At 32.1% G+C, this 14799-nt stretch overlaps 1 protein-coding gene across 2 annotated transcripts in view; it reads right to left on the minus strand.

Annotated features, from left to right (window-relative positions):
• Positions 1–14799, minus strand: part of LOC108726941 (neural cell adhesion molecule 1) — a 173081-nt gene that overhangs the window by 143951 nt on the left and 14331 nt on the right. The window contains exon 1 of one of the 2 annotated variants that reach the window (XM_018454783.1): positions 11934–11952. The exons of the other annotated variant lie outside the window; for it this stretch is intronic. The gene's annotated coding sequence lies outside the window, so the exon portion shown is untranslated. Of the gene's footprint in view, positions 1–11933; positions 11953–14799 lie in introns of those variants that run through there. 2 annotated transcript variants of the gene reach the window in all.

Genomic DNA, 14799 nt, shown 5'->3' on the forward strand with positions numbered 1-14799 from the left:
CATTTTTGCCATATATCCCATATATAGGAGTAGGATATATGGCTACTCATAGAGGGAGGTATGTACGGTTCATGAAAAATTTATAAATAATGCATATAAATAAGACATAAAGTGACACAATAACTCATAAAATGCGTTTATAAAGTTTTATTAAAGAATAAAAATGATAAATATGTATATGAAGTAATAAATAATAATTACAATCTTCCTACATATATTTATAGAAGTGTTATGACAAGAGGTACGTATTTCATATAATGCGCTTATTGCATTTAGTGTACTGATTTCAATCTGCTCACTTTGTATGCTTTGGGCATAAATCCCGCCCACTAAAAATGCCGTATATCCTAAAAAGGTAAGATATACAAGACAACCAACTAAACGAAGAATACGAAAACGAAGCACTTGTATCTTGCTATACAACATGTTTTACTTTTTATTCCTCTACATGTATCACGAAATAATCACTAAGTCTTTTACACGCCCTACAGTAATAATTTTATGTAGATTATAATTTATGATGGCGCTACTTATATTACAGTGATAAATCGATTCAACTCACATAATTTCATTAATATTAACAGTAAGAAACTGAAATTATAACTCAATATTAATATAACATAAAGGCATGTAACAGAGTAGTTACGAGAAAATTACCTCCTACTCCTTCTATTTTTTCTAACTTCTGCGGCGAAAATACCAGCGCGGCGTATTTGCCGGAGTTATCCTATACTTCAAAATAGATGAATGGAAAACGCCATATTCGATGTTCGTGTCTAATAATATCCTTTATGAATTTATACAATTTTTAGTTCAAACAAATTGTGCTTGATCGAATGTGGCATTTTTCACTAATTTGTGTTTAATTTTCTCGGTCGTTTGCACTTAACATTAGGTACATACAATTTGTACAAAATTTCTCTTCTGAACGGAAGAGAAAAAAAGAAGCGAATGTTATAACAAGAGGTACGAGAAATGGGCACAATGAGCGCAAGAAGAAGGAAGATCAATAATCAACGGACCAATGCTGCAACGTAGAAAATCGGTACCACGCAGAACGTGACGCATTCAGTATATCGAGAAAATAGAGGTTATACGAATCTCCAAATGGAAACAAATGGAGGCGAATCGCATGAGTGCCGAGCGAGTTGAGACTGCGGATGTGTATTCAGATGCGGTAATATACGAGAGAGATGGAGAGAGAGAGAGAGAGAGAGAGAGAGAGAGAGAGAGAGAGAGATGAGAGGCCGGATGTTGGCCGTTACATCTTGCTCGTCTATTTTACTGAGTAAATTTGCATATACATGATAACGATGCCGTGACTTTTGCTCATATTTAACACGTCAGCGAACAGCAATGGGTATAACCGTTATAGCGAAGTTTATTTTGTCGTGCATTCGCCTGTACCAAACTATGTTCCTTGATTTTGGCACAATGCTTATGATCGTTATGCTCTCCATTTTTTCGCTGGGTTTTTTCGTAAATTTATAAAATTCGCTGGATAAAACCAAAATTGAAATAAAATAATATTTGCTATCTTTTTATTTAATTTCTGACCTTCGAAAGATTTTATTTTAATTTTCGTAAACTTTCATTTTTATTATTATGAATCCATAATTATTTTTAATATAAATATTATATGTTGAAACATGATGAAATATTAAATAAATGTTAAATCCTAAAAATGATTCTATCATTATTATTATAAAAATGTTTAAATTATTATTATAATTAATTATATTAAGTTATTATATATTATTATGTATTATAAAATTATTAAATTATTATGCAATATTAAATATTGCTAAAATTATAAGAAGCTAATCACACACACATATAAACCAATATGTTTCTTAAAAAACAATTAATTATTCATAAAAAAATTCAGCATTTCGAAAAATAAATTTTTATGATTTAATAACATTCAATCATTAAATTTTTAATAATCGCGAACTGGAAACGGACAAGCATGGAACATTGTGGGTAAGGCGGAAAGACTGTAAAGTTGGAGGGTAAGTCTCCATTTCTGCAGTTTCAACCGCGTTCCGGTAAATAAGCCTCGGAAACAAAGAGGAAAAGAGCAAGAAGATTGTATGGATTCCGTTTAGAAGTGTATTCGAGTCCCTCATTGCATTTACTTATCCGCGGTAATCGTGGTTTCCAAGATCGCTTCCCGCTTTTTACCACTACTGAATCAACATGAATTGGACTTGTAGTATGATCAGTTGTGTTGTTCTGGCTCACGTTCAGAACAGTACAATTAATATCGAAGTGACTTTACTTTAATGATTTTATTTAAAAAAATAAAATATAAAATTACTTTGTATCATATTATTTTATATTATTAATTAAAATATTCAAAATCTATTCGAACCATAAAAATGCGAAAATTTTTCACTGTTAATTCTCGTTATTTATTAAACACAAATAGCATGTCCTAGTTACAATTTTTTAAAAGAAACTGATAGTTTTAAAAGAAGTATTAATGTTCGTCCCCAATAGAGTAAATTTTTTACCATTAATTGCGTTGGCTCTTTCAGGTAATTTCATTAGAACACACTGAACTTACGAGAAAAGTTCATAAATTCCGCTTAAGTACCGAGCGACGTTACCGAGTCTCCTAAACGAGGAACGAGATACATCTTGATCAATTAGTCGAAAGATATCATTCCGTTACACGATATCTCCATTTCTCGCTTCAAATACGATAAATCGTCATCATTGCTTAATGACGAATGCCTCTGTGCGCAATTTATTTCAATATTCTATATATAAACGAGATTACTTACATACCCTTAAATATTCACGTAGTTGCTAATAGTACAATATAAATATGATAATTCAAAAAAAAATATCACTTTACAATCGCAGCGCGTGGTTCATCATTATAACACTTTTGCAGAGCTCACACAAGCCCGTGGAATGCACATTACAAACTATCTCAGTGACATTTTTTTTATCGCCGACTCTACGCTTTTACCACCGGTAGATCGTAAAAGTGTCCACGACGTCTTTTACGATACCACCGAAAAACTTTGTCGTCGAGTTCGTTTTTGCACGTAACAGCACATTCTTTCTCATTCGCGATTTACGAACATACATCGGTTCCAAAAAAATTGGCAGAAGAGAGAATTTCATTACATTTCCTTTACACCTTGTATATAAATATCTTTTTTTGTATAATATTATTTCGGGGAAATATATTTTAAAATATGTGTGGAATTTAATAATACGTGTCAAAAATTATTTAATTTATTATTAAACATTCAAAAGAGGAGCTGTAATTTATACGTAAACGATATATCACATGTGATAAAATCAATAATATATATTCAATATCAAATGTCTTAGGATAAATCTGAAATAAGATTTCTCTTACGTTATTAAAATCTTAAAAAAATCTATTTTAATTCGCGCCGGATGTGGTCTCTTAATTTACTTATTTTGTTTAATTATTTAAACCTTTTTAGCTCAGTTTCTAGCAAATCAATAAAACATTTCAGAACTTAATTAAACAGTTTTGACCCATTCTTAGCGCGTAACTTAAAAAACAACTTTTTTTAAAATGTTTGATTTATAGAATCTCTTTTAATACTTGGCTCGCTTATTTTTTTACACAATAAATAATTTCAATAAAAATCGAATGAAAAGATGAAAATGTGCTGTCTTACATATAAAGAATATATTTAAATTTTAAATTACCTCATGTTAACGTCATAGTAACACTCTCAAGTAACACGATAACAAGGAATTATTTAAAAATAATGAATACACCGGTAGAAGATAAATGACGAATTCATGTATAAAAAAAAAGAAATGCCTTTCGCCGACTCTTTATTGATAAAGAAACATCTTATTCGCGAAAGAAGAAACTATAGTATTCTCATTTAAATAGATGGAAAAAGCTCACGCTGTCTCTACTAACTTTAGCAAAATGCATCGCACTTATAAATTACACGACGTGACCAAGGCTTCATTTAATCAAGTTGCTTATCGAGAACACCCGTTAATTAAATTTTGATACTCAAATTCGTCTTCGTAAAATAAATAGAAGCCACTGCGAGAAGTTAGAAGTCGGTCTTTACGTAAATTACATTGACAAAACTCATAATCAAAAACACTTTACGGATTACTCCAGTTTTATCCTGCAATGCTGTACATCCGCTACAGTAAATATCCGCAGTTAGGATAAACTTGGGTAAAATGACAATAGTTCTTTAGAATGCAAAAAACATACTTTTATTTTTGTGATCTTTAATAGTGTTTGGTATATCTTTTCCGTTTGGCTATAATGTCCGAGTTTATCCTTATACTGATTACTACATTAACAAATTATAATTGCAGTCATAAAACTCGACAAACGAAAACATAAATTATTTTCAAATAAGGATATTAAATAAACGAATGTTTTATCTGATCTCTCGTCTGGTATAGTTTTGTACAAAAAATAAATATTTTGCAAATATTCTACGGTAAAGTTCGATTTTGTTGAAGCAAAAATTTACAAAATAAATTTTTCTTACATATTTATTGAATTTTTCTTACTTGTTTATGGAATTTAAGCGCGGTTATATTTATATTTTCCTATAAATTTGATTTCTTATATATAATATTTAGAATTTTTTTTTACGAACTTATCTATTTATGAACTTTACGCGCGATTATAAAATGCAATGATAAGCCAGAGTGATGAAGTTTAAGTAAAGTTCTAGGTATCTACGTCCGAGGATACAGAGAACAGGGATATTCTTTACTCTCAATATGTTTGCCCTAAATATTAATGCACGAATAAGAATATTTATAGGGCTTCTTTAGTTCCTGCAAAGTTACTACAGTAAATTAGTTCTATCTTTGATGCGGTAGTGATCTAAAATTTAGTTATTTGCTTTTATACCGTGAAATGCAGAAATCCGTCGTTGCCGGCGAACTCTGCGAAAGACAATATAAGTTCTGAAGTTCTCTTCGCATTCAAAATTATTCACAAAGCGCACTGTTCTTATCGAGCGTTCTACATTCAATTGGGACAGTTGATACTACATCTGTTGATGAATGAAACGAGATTTGTTTGGTCTGTCAATTGGTGGTGTGCGAATTTCCTGTGCATCGCGATTTGTTTCTGCGGCGTGGATGGAAACAGAAATTCGTCGCTTTCTTGTATGCAAACAACGTCCTGTATTTACGACTAATTTCGGTCCAATCCAAAGTGTCGAATGTTGATTTTTCCCGATAAATCATTTAATTACACCAATTAGCTTTGTGTCCGACAATAATATTCGTTTTACCGCAATACAACGCGACCTAAATTCCACTGTCTCTTCGCATTTGCCTGCATGATCGGTCAAAAACAGATTAATCAGAACACACATGAACCTATGCAGAACTAAAAGGTCCCGCAAACACCGCGATCTTTTTACAGACCATTTCGACGAATTCTATTGAACGGATGATGTAATTGCGTAAAACGTATCCACGGATTTAATCTTCAACTTCAAATTATTCTCTTTTATACCAATAAATTAAATTTAAAGAAGCGAATAGGATAGTCCAAGGCGAATCGGATCAATTTGTGTATGTATAATACATTATTAAAAAAATAATCAGAAATTTTGTTATTAAGTTTTATTATAAATTTTTAATTGTTAGAACTCTGGATTTCATATAATAATAAGATGATACATAAGTATGACATTTTTTTATCGCGTAATAAAAAAGAGGAAAGGAAATTATCTAATTTGCCCCAAAATTGAGTCCATCAGTTTAATAGACTAATTTAGCAAACCATATATTGTAAAAATCATAATTTGCATAATTTTATATGAGATTTTTTTATGCTTACTTTTGTGCTTATAATGTCAACTAACATTGTACGAAAAGAATGATTTTGTTAAAGTATCTTATATAAAAATTGTATAAAAAAAATTTAGATACATACAGATCTAAAAATAATTTTGTGAACCATCAGATATTTTAGATACTTCAGCAAAATCATTTTTCCTTGTGAATTATATGCAATATTTTAGTAGTTTATCTATATCTATAAGCTAAATTTTTAGATATTTCAGCAAAACCGTTCTTTCCGTGTGAATTATACGCAATATAAAATTGTTGTTTATTGTTTCCTGTGCAGAGAAAGCATGTGGAAGTAACCAGCATGATAAAACAGCTCATTTGAAATAAAAAAAAAAATAACAAAATTAACGACAACTGTCGACTATCACAAAACTTATATTGATCCGATTCGCCTCGGTCTTCTTTCTTATAACATTAGTAACCTGCTTTTTTTTAAATAATAGATTAAAAAGGACTGGACGTTTTTCTATCGTAAGAAATTTAATGATGACAATGATAATAATTGTCGCCTTAGTGTGTGTATGCGGTATTATTAATTAAAAACTCTCCGATAATTAGAACGTTAATTAAGGCCGAAAATGTCTGTTAGAATGTGCAACTTTGTTTGCGACTTTAGGTTTGCAGCTCACTTTGCTATAATTACAGAAGGCACTCTACTTTTCAGCTAAGTCCCGACGAACTCTTCTCCAACTCGTTTCCATTCTTCCCAAGGCAGCCGCCTCTCTTGCTGCCGTAGTGAAATTATTCGATACCCTCTCTATTTTCGAGAAGGTGCTACGGATGTTATTTGAAACGTGGGTTTCGCTCTTCTTTCTCATTTAGTTTCCTTAGAAGATTTACGAGACCGATTTCTATCCGAATTTTCCAAATTTTATTGCATGAACTTTAACGTTAATTATGCAAGCTTGAAATTCTCGCGCGATACTTACGTTATCTTGTATATGCAGCATCGTCTATAAAAACCTCTTCACTGTTTTTATCGTGTAAATTACATACAAAACTTAATGACTCATTTTTGTTAAACAATGAGGGCAGCTCAATCAATGTATTATTGTAAATTTCGTTATATTTTGATAAAATATCAGGAATAAGAACAGTAATTAGAAGCATGTTTTCGTATTATGTCATTATACATATTTGAAATGTAGTTTTTAATATTCCAAAACATTAAAGTACATCAAACGATAATTATCAAGCAACTCCACACATCACTTATATTTGAGAAATTTCTCGTAAAAGTAAATACCTGAGTGACGTGGACGAAATAGAGAAAAGAAGTGAAGAGATGATAATTATATTTTTCCAATTATTCTCGCTTGTCACGACATAGATAACAACATTATATTTGATTCAATCAACTTTACAGCATTATGTACTAGTTACTAGAAAATGGATTTAACGTTCAGTCATTTTCGATATGTGCCGCGTCGTAGTAAAGCGCGGTATTTGTGGTATTACAACGGCAAATCTGGTATGCATTAACACGACATAAAACTACCGCTAAACGGTAATCGAATATCGCCTGAGTAATATCGCTCGTCGCGACCTTCGATCGCATTATGTGATCGTATTATCTGATAATCGTATAACAAACTAACGACGCAAGATCGTTATTTCAGTGTACTAATGTAAAATCACGTATACAGAAAAAACGAGGTATCTAAAAATTTAACTAGACACAGATTTGAAAATAATTTTGTTAAACCATCAAAATATTACGTACGAATTTCAAACATGATAAGCAATGCTGCAAAAAGTTTTAACATTCTAGCAACCAGCTTGAACATCCTACATAATTATTTTGTTGGTCCAACAAAATTATAATATTTCCAGATCTGTATTTAGTTAAAGTTTTAAATACCTCAGTAATACCTTTCCGCGTGTATTTTTATTTTTACAATTCTACAAAACAGAAATTTTATTTATGAACCAACATATTAATATATTTGTTTTCTTTTGTAGGATTATTATTTATAAATAATTTATTAATATTCAAACTAGAATATTTAATTTTTATCACTCTATAAAATATTTTGTAATTTATAAAAAATTGTAGAGATAATAGATGTGAAAAATAAACTCGATTAAGTGCTAAATTAAAATAGGCAATCTACAGTTTGTCAGTTTCTAGTGTCATTTCGATAAATTCGTAAACTCCAAATTTCCCTAAATTCGTAAAATGATACATGGATATTTACATTTATATAAATTTTGTACTAAGTGACACTGTGAAATGTTGCGGGTTTAAACAAAGATATGCAAAACCTAATGGAGAGTTAGCTACGGTTGCTCTGTGGCTATCGTAAATCCGAGAGCTGTCGCCACTTATTGCAGCCAACGTACTGTGCGACAAGCGAGAAAGGAAGCGACAAAGAAGCAGGCCAGTGGTGAAAAATTTGCGTATTACTGTATTTATATGCGGTAACAGTCGCGTAGTAATGGACGCGCCATATGATTGATACGATCAATGGATCCACGAGTGAGGTCAACAAAAATCGTTAATCGACTCGTCGGAATCGTCGGGCAGGATCAGCGGGGAAATGCGAAAAATTCGGACAGTGATGGAAATACGAGCGTGGAAAAGAGATACAAGGCAAAAATGCGAAAAGAGCGAAAGAGAAAGAGAGAAGAATAAAAAGCTTAAGAGGAAGCGAGAAGAATTCGTAGAAACAGATGGAACAGAGCGCGAAGAGCGCAAAGCTAGAAGGGTTGTAGCAAGAGCTGGTTGCAGGTCAATTTAATCCTGGACGGTAGTTCAAGTCCACTTAAGTATCTGGTAAATAGATTCCGATTGAGAGTACCTATCCTAGATCTCTGCAGACATTCGATTCTCTTTGCTTCTCTCGGAGCGAATAGAACCCAGATCCGCTGGGTTATATTCACCGCGTTCATCCGCATTCTATCCGCCCAATCATCCATTCCTCCTCCGTATATTCGAACCAAGTCTAAGACAAAACGAAGAGTTACTCGTAGATACCATAGAGTTAATATTCAAATCAATATAGCTATTCATTCAGATATCGATGTCGAAACATCGAGCGGATTATGACCCGTTAAAATAATCGTGAGAGCATCAAGATCGCGTCGAAAAATATTTCCACATCGTGGAAAATGATTTCGGAAGCAATTATAATTCTTGAAACATATACCATTAAGGGTTAACACCTATGTAATCGGCTGTAAATCAGGTCTACGTTTGGGAATTTTTTTTGTTTAATGAATCGTGCTATTAAAAAATGAGTTTTATAACTTTATTAAGCACATAAAAAAATACAAAAAATAATTTTTTCAGAATTTTATTTTTCAAAATAGTGGATCTGCAGCAGCATGATGGAGATAGTCGAAATAGCATGGTGTTCCGCGGCTAGCAGCACAAGTGTCGTAATTTTTGGTTTAGCAAATATTTTTATTTTCTTTACTCAAATATCTACAGAAATACGTAGCTGTTTTTGAAAATATTGATTTTTGACAAAATGGCGGAAGTACAAACAAAAAGTTCCATTTTCGTCAAAAAATAGTCGAGTAAAATCAGCTGTAACTCAAAAAATTTTTAAAAAAAATTCTACGTATTTCTTTAGAAAATGTGATTTGTTAAATACTGTTAAAATTTGAAGTAAATAGATTAAAAATTGTTTGAATTCTACTGCTAACCAACTTAAAAAATACTGTTTTGAGAAAAACGCGTTTAAAGGTTTGAATGTGAATACTTTTAAGTTAACAATTGAATTTTTAGGAGCCTATAACTTTCAACAAAAATTATGTATCACAATAAAACTACTTGCACTTCATTTTTGAGACCCTAAAGTGTATTTTAAAACGAAAAAAAAATTTATTTTTTTTAAATTTTACATAGGTGTTACCCCTTATATAAAAAAAATTCTAAAATGAAAAAACTTAAAAAATAGTTGTTCTCTATATTTAAATTATCGCAATCAGTGGAGGATTTTTCGATAAGCTAATCAATTTCATAAAGCTTAAACTTTTCTTAAAACTAAATGACAGATTTGCCAATGCGTATCATTTATTAAACTATCACAGATTCAGTTCTGTTGTTAACTTTAAAATTTATGCTAATTATTTTGTAATTATGCAACGAGATAGATTAAACTGATTCTGTTTCTCTCCCTCCTCTCTTGTTATCTCGACTTGCCGTCGAGAATGGCACCTTCAAGAATGATGCTATTGCATTACCTGCTACATTAATCATTTTTTATGTAAGAAAAAATTACGTAGTACTTATGACGTTTATTTTGTAATGGTTTCTTATCAATCAATAACGAAATAAATATTACGAACATTTTAATAAATAATTATTTATTAATTAATTATTATTTATTAATTAAAATATTTATTATATTTATTTTGTTACTGAAAGTTTATATATAAGAAATATGAGGCTTAAATTGTAAATCTAATTGAATTATTTCTAAATGGTAATTATATTATCATATCGATGTATCATTGTAAGCTTTATTGAAAATAAAATTCGAGAATATATATGCATACATGTTACATATATTATATAATCATTTGTATCTAATAATGAAAAGTAACTTAATATCAAATGTCAATTAATATTCGCATTATTGAAATATTCCCAATATCGTCAATACGTCGAATCTAATAATTGGAATAATTTAATAATCACAAGAGATAAATATACTCGATGTTCAAAATTTTGAAAATTATTAGTTATTTCTCGTTAAATACTAATTTACGCACAAATATATTTATATTGTTCCTCGACCGTATATCATCTTTAGTCGAAATATTATAGTATCATAAAGAATTACGACAGATCTTGGCGTTGCCATCTCATTGCTCTTAATTCGCGACCTGATTTTACGAACTGCTCTATTTCGTTTGAATAATTGAGCACAAGAGGAATGCCACAAAAGTGCCATCTTCATTTCACGTTCTCTCTTATGGCTTCTTTGAAATTCGCTCGTTACTTCACGCGATAATTTGTCTGTTATATTCTATAATAGGGAATGAACGTATACGTTTTGTTTCACCTCATTGAAGTGCCTTTCGTTCAATATTACGCGCGACTTCATGGAAACGCATTTTGATTAAGATTCGTGTGCAATTTAATGTTACCTACATATTATCAGAGAGTTTTTCTCATATCTGAGAGATACCAATACCATCATTTCTCCATGCTTTATTTTTAGAAACTGCCTCTAAAATTTCACGAGACCATGTCTTGCAGAGAGAGAGTTATCAAATTTATAAATGAGAAAAAAATAAGTATATTAATTCAAAAATACAAAATAAGAAGTAATTTTTATATATATATATATATATACTATATACTTCCTTTAAATCTATAATTGTGTTCTTAGATGATCGCATCCGCTTATAACCAAATTTTGCTTGGACCAAGTTCCGGGCTAATATAGCTTTCATTGCAATTTATTTTCGAAGATGCGCTCAGCATAATTTCGAAGTGGTAGCACTCGCCTGAGTACTTGCACAGAAATTACACTTGTTCTCCGATGCGCCGATTCGTTCGGCCGTAAGTAACGCAGCGAACGATTACGCATCCACGCGAGCTGCAACGAGCGTAATCTACTGGAAACACAGTCGGGGCACGCGCGCTACAGAATAAGGTACTTTAAGGCAAACTTTGAAGGGCTTGTAGGAACCATTCCCGTCAGACATCAGCGCGATATGCCCGGAAGTATAACGATCACAACGGAAGTATACATCACGTACATGCAATCGGCCGTGCCTCACGATTCGTTCGCCGTCTGTGTCTGCGAGGAGGTAAATTTATTCGCGAGCGCGATAGCTTAAGGTCTTCCACCATCGCAAAAGGTAAGGGGATAGCGGGGAAAGAATATCTCTCCGCGGGATAAAGTTTTAACTAGTAGCTCGAGGTGGTCGGAAACTCCGGTAAAGCATATTTGAGAAAATGGCTTGTTAAAGAGTGAGGCGGCGCCGAATCAGAAAGCGGTGCACGATAGGAACAGAGGTCGAGTGGAGTTAGAGAGGAATAGTGATAGAGTAGATTGCAGGGGGGAAGGCACCCGGAGTTATAAGAGACGGGGAGATAGCGAGTTAAGCATGCAAATGCTTACACAAAATGTAACGTCGATGTCACCGCATAACCGCCGCCGGTGTGTCGCACTCGCAGAGTCCTCCTATCATCCCTTCGCCCTCGCACGCAGGAGCGCTCCCGGTGAACCGATGCTCGGTCATGCTCGACGATACGGGGGCAATGCAAATTGCAATGTTGCATACATAATATATGCGACTACGAACAATCTTGGAGATGCGCGACTGTCGAAGGACAGGTTCTCCCATATACGTCGAAAGATCTTATTCGTAAACTGTTGTCCGAGGTTCTAACTGACGGAGAACACTCACGGATATGTCCTGGAACTCCTCATGCGAGGAAGAGAAGAGGTACGACTTCGACTGTACATCGAAAGGAAGTTTCATTGAAGAATCTAAAAATTTAGCTTTATATAGATCTGAAAATAATTTTGTTAGACCATCAAAATAATTATGTAGGACGCTCAAATTGGTTGCTATAATGTCATAATTTTTTGCAGTATTGCTCATCATGCTTGAGATTTTTATACGTAATTATTTTGATGATCCAACAATTAAAATTGCCCATACAGTTTAGATCATTCTATACAATATTGTAGCAACATTGCAATGTTGCAGCAAGCTTCTATTCTACTGTATCTATAGCTGAAGAAGGAAAGTCAATAAGGTCATTTTTGAGCTCCAAATTGACTTCAATTAAACATACACGGAAAAAAAATAGCTGTCGTAACTAAAAACTGCGTCTGGTAACTAAATGGCAGATGTAAAATGTGAACAGCTAAAATATCGTAGCTAATGTCTTAGCTGTTATATCTATATTATAGCAGCAACAGCAAACCATTTCGCTGTAGTTTATAAATTTATAGTTACGGCAGCAAATATATTATAACAAACTAAGATTAGCTGCGGCAAAGAAAATCTCTTGTTCTGTGTAATTATTAAGAATATTAAAAATAATCATGTGAAAAAAATCTATAAAGTTCTAATCAAATTATTGGTCTAGATATAATACTTTCATACATATAAGCCCTTTTTATGACTAATAAGTAATCTAATAAAATATTTTTAATTATAATACTGTCCAACAAAATTAGTTTCAAATCTGTATCTAGACAAATTTTTAGGTTCTTTGGCAAAATTATTGTTTCCGTGTATGTGCATGATGGTTGCCGCGCGTCATTAGTGATCGGATGAAGATGAAATCAGTTCGGAATCCTCCTAACTCTGACGCTTTTAATGTACGAGAAAAGAGGGGAATGCCAGGCAAACTAGCTAATGTGCGAGGCGTTTCTATCCATTGTCTTCGGCTAGCGGATTGATGGATTACGGCGAGAAGATACATCGACCTCTCTGTACACAATCACGATTCGTTTTCGCACTGCCGTCCGCACCAAGGCCGCTTTTAATGTCCATCCGAAAGATAATTTACAGACAAACCAGACTGATATCGTATGCAATTAATAGTCCGGACAGTTAAAACGCTGGATGTTTTCCATATTCAATTCCGCACAGGCGATTTAATCCGCAGCGTTCGTCATGAAATACCTGATTAATATAGTGATACGTCAATAGACGTTTGATGTTCACTAACTTATGGCTCACGAAATAATATTCATCGAAACGTGATATTGTAAATCCACTTAAGGCCAATTTTGCGAACAAGTAATATTCGATGTTTTTTCAAACCGATCGCTTTGTATAGACTCGTACGTACAAGGGTTTGGAGTAATTTAACTACTCGTGTTTTTGTCTGTTCATTTCAGCGAAGCAATCGAAAGAGAAATGGCAAATATTTTCGGATGACTTTTTTGTTTAAAGTTCCCCTCGGGTTACAAATTCAAAAAAATATTATGGAATTATCTCAATTTGAAATTTTTAAATTATAAAATATACATACGATAAAAAATATGTTTAATTTAATGTATATTGCTATAAAAATCTAGGAAAATAGAGACATCAAAATAATTATCATGAAAATTGTACACCGAGAGAAAAATGTTTGGTATTTGTGATTATAAATGTCTGGTAAAATAATTATGATTAGAAGCTCCATTTTTATTTCAGTTTCAGTTTATGATTGCATTTCAAATCCGACAGTAAGCGACGCGCAATTTATAATACATAACTGAAAGATATATAATACATATATAGAAATTACATATAAAAATATTATTAAGCACCAAGATGTAGCCTCGACTGTATTCTTCCTTTCTTTATTTGATTGATTCATTTTTATATATTATTTTTATAATATTATAGTAATAATAATTATATTTATAATTCTACCAAAAGAAATGTATACTTAATATTATAGTCGTTTTTAGGGATAGCCATATAATCTTTTTGATGTACAGAACAATAAATACAATTATTATTATTAATAGCAGTAATAACCATAAAAATGAAGCTTCTAATAATAATATTTTATTATGCAATTATAGTAGAAAATATTTATAGTATAAAAATTTTTCTCTCAGAGTAAAAATTAAAATATTTTATTTTATCTCTCTCTAAAAATAATTAGAGAGAAAAAATGCAAATCTTTAACAAAAATAATAATTTATTTTTGTTCAATTTTATTTTGAATATTTAGAATTATAGAAACAATGCCATTTATCTAAATACTAAAGAAATACACACAAACTTGTGTATATATATATATATATATTTGTTGTTCGCTAAATTAAGCAGCGAAGTGCAACGTGTGATTCAAATCGCTTGCCAGTGGCGTTTACTTATCGCCGGCAGATCTCAGATCCCAGAAGATGTTTCGCCGACATCTTCGCCGATATCAGAGAGGTACGAATGGCATGCCAATTGCTCAGCTTGTTCCGCACTCCGTTCGTGTAGAAGCAGCCATGCCGGAATATCAGGAGACGTACCACCGGG

The sequence above is a fragment of the Mycetomoellerius zeteki genome, unplaced genomic scaffold (genome assembly GCF_001594055.1).
Source record: "Mycetomoellerius zeteki isolate Tzet28-1 unplaced genomic scaffold, Tzet1.0 scaffold457, whole genome shotgun sequence".
Taxonomy (NCBI): Eukaryota; Metazoa; Arthropoda; class Insecta; order Hymenoptera; family Formicidae; genus Mycetomoellerius; species Mycetomoellerius zeteki.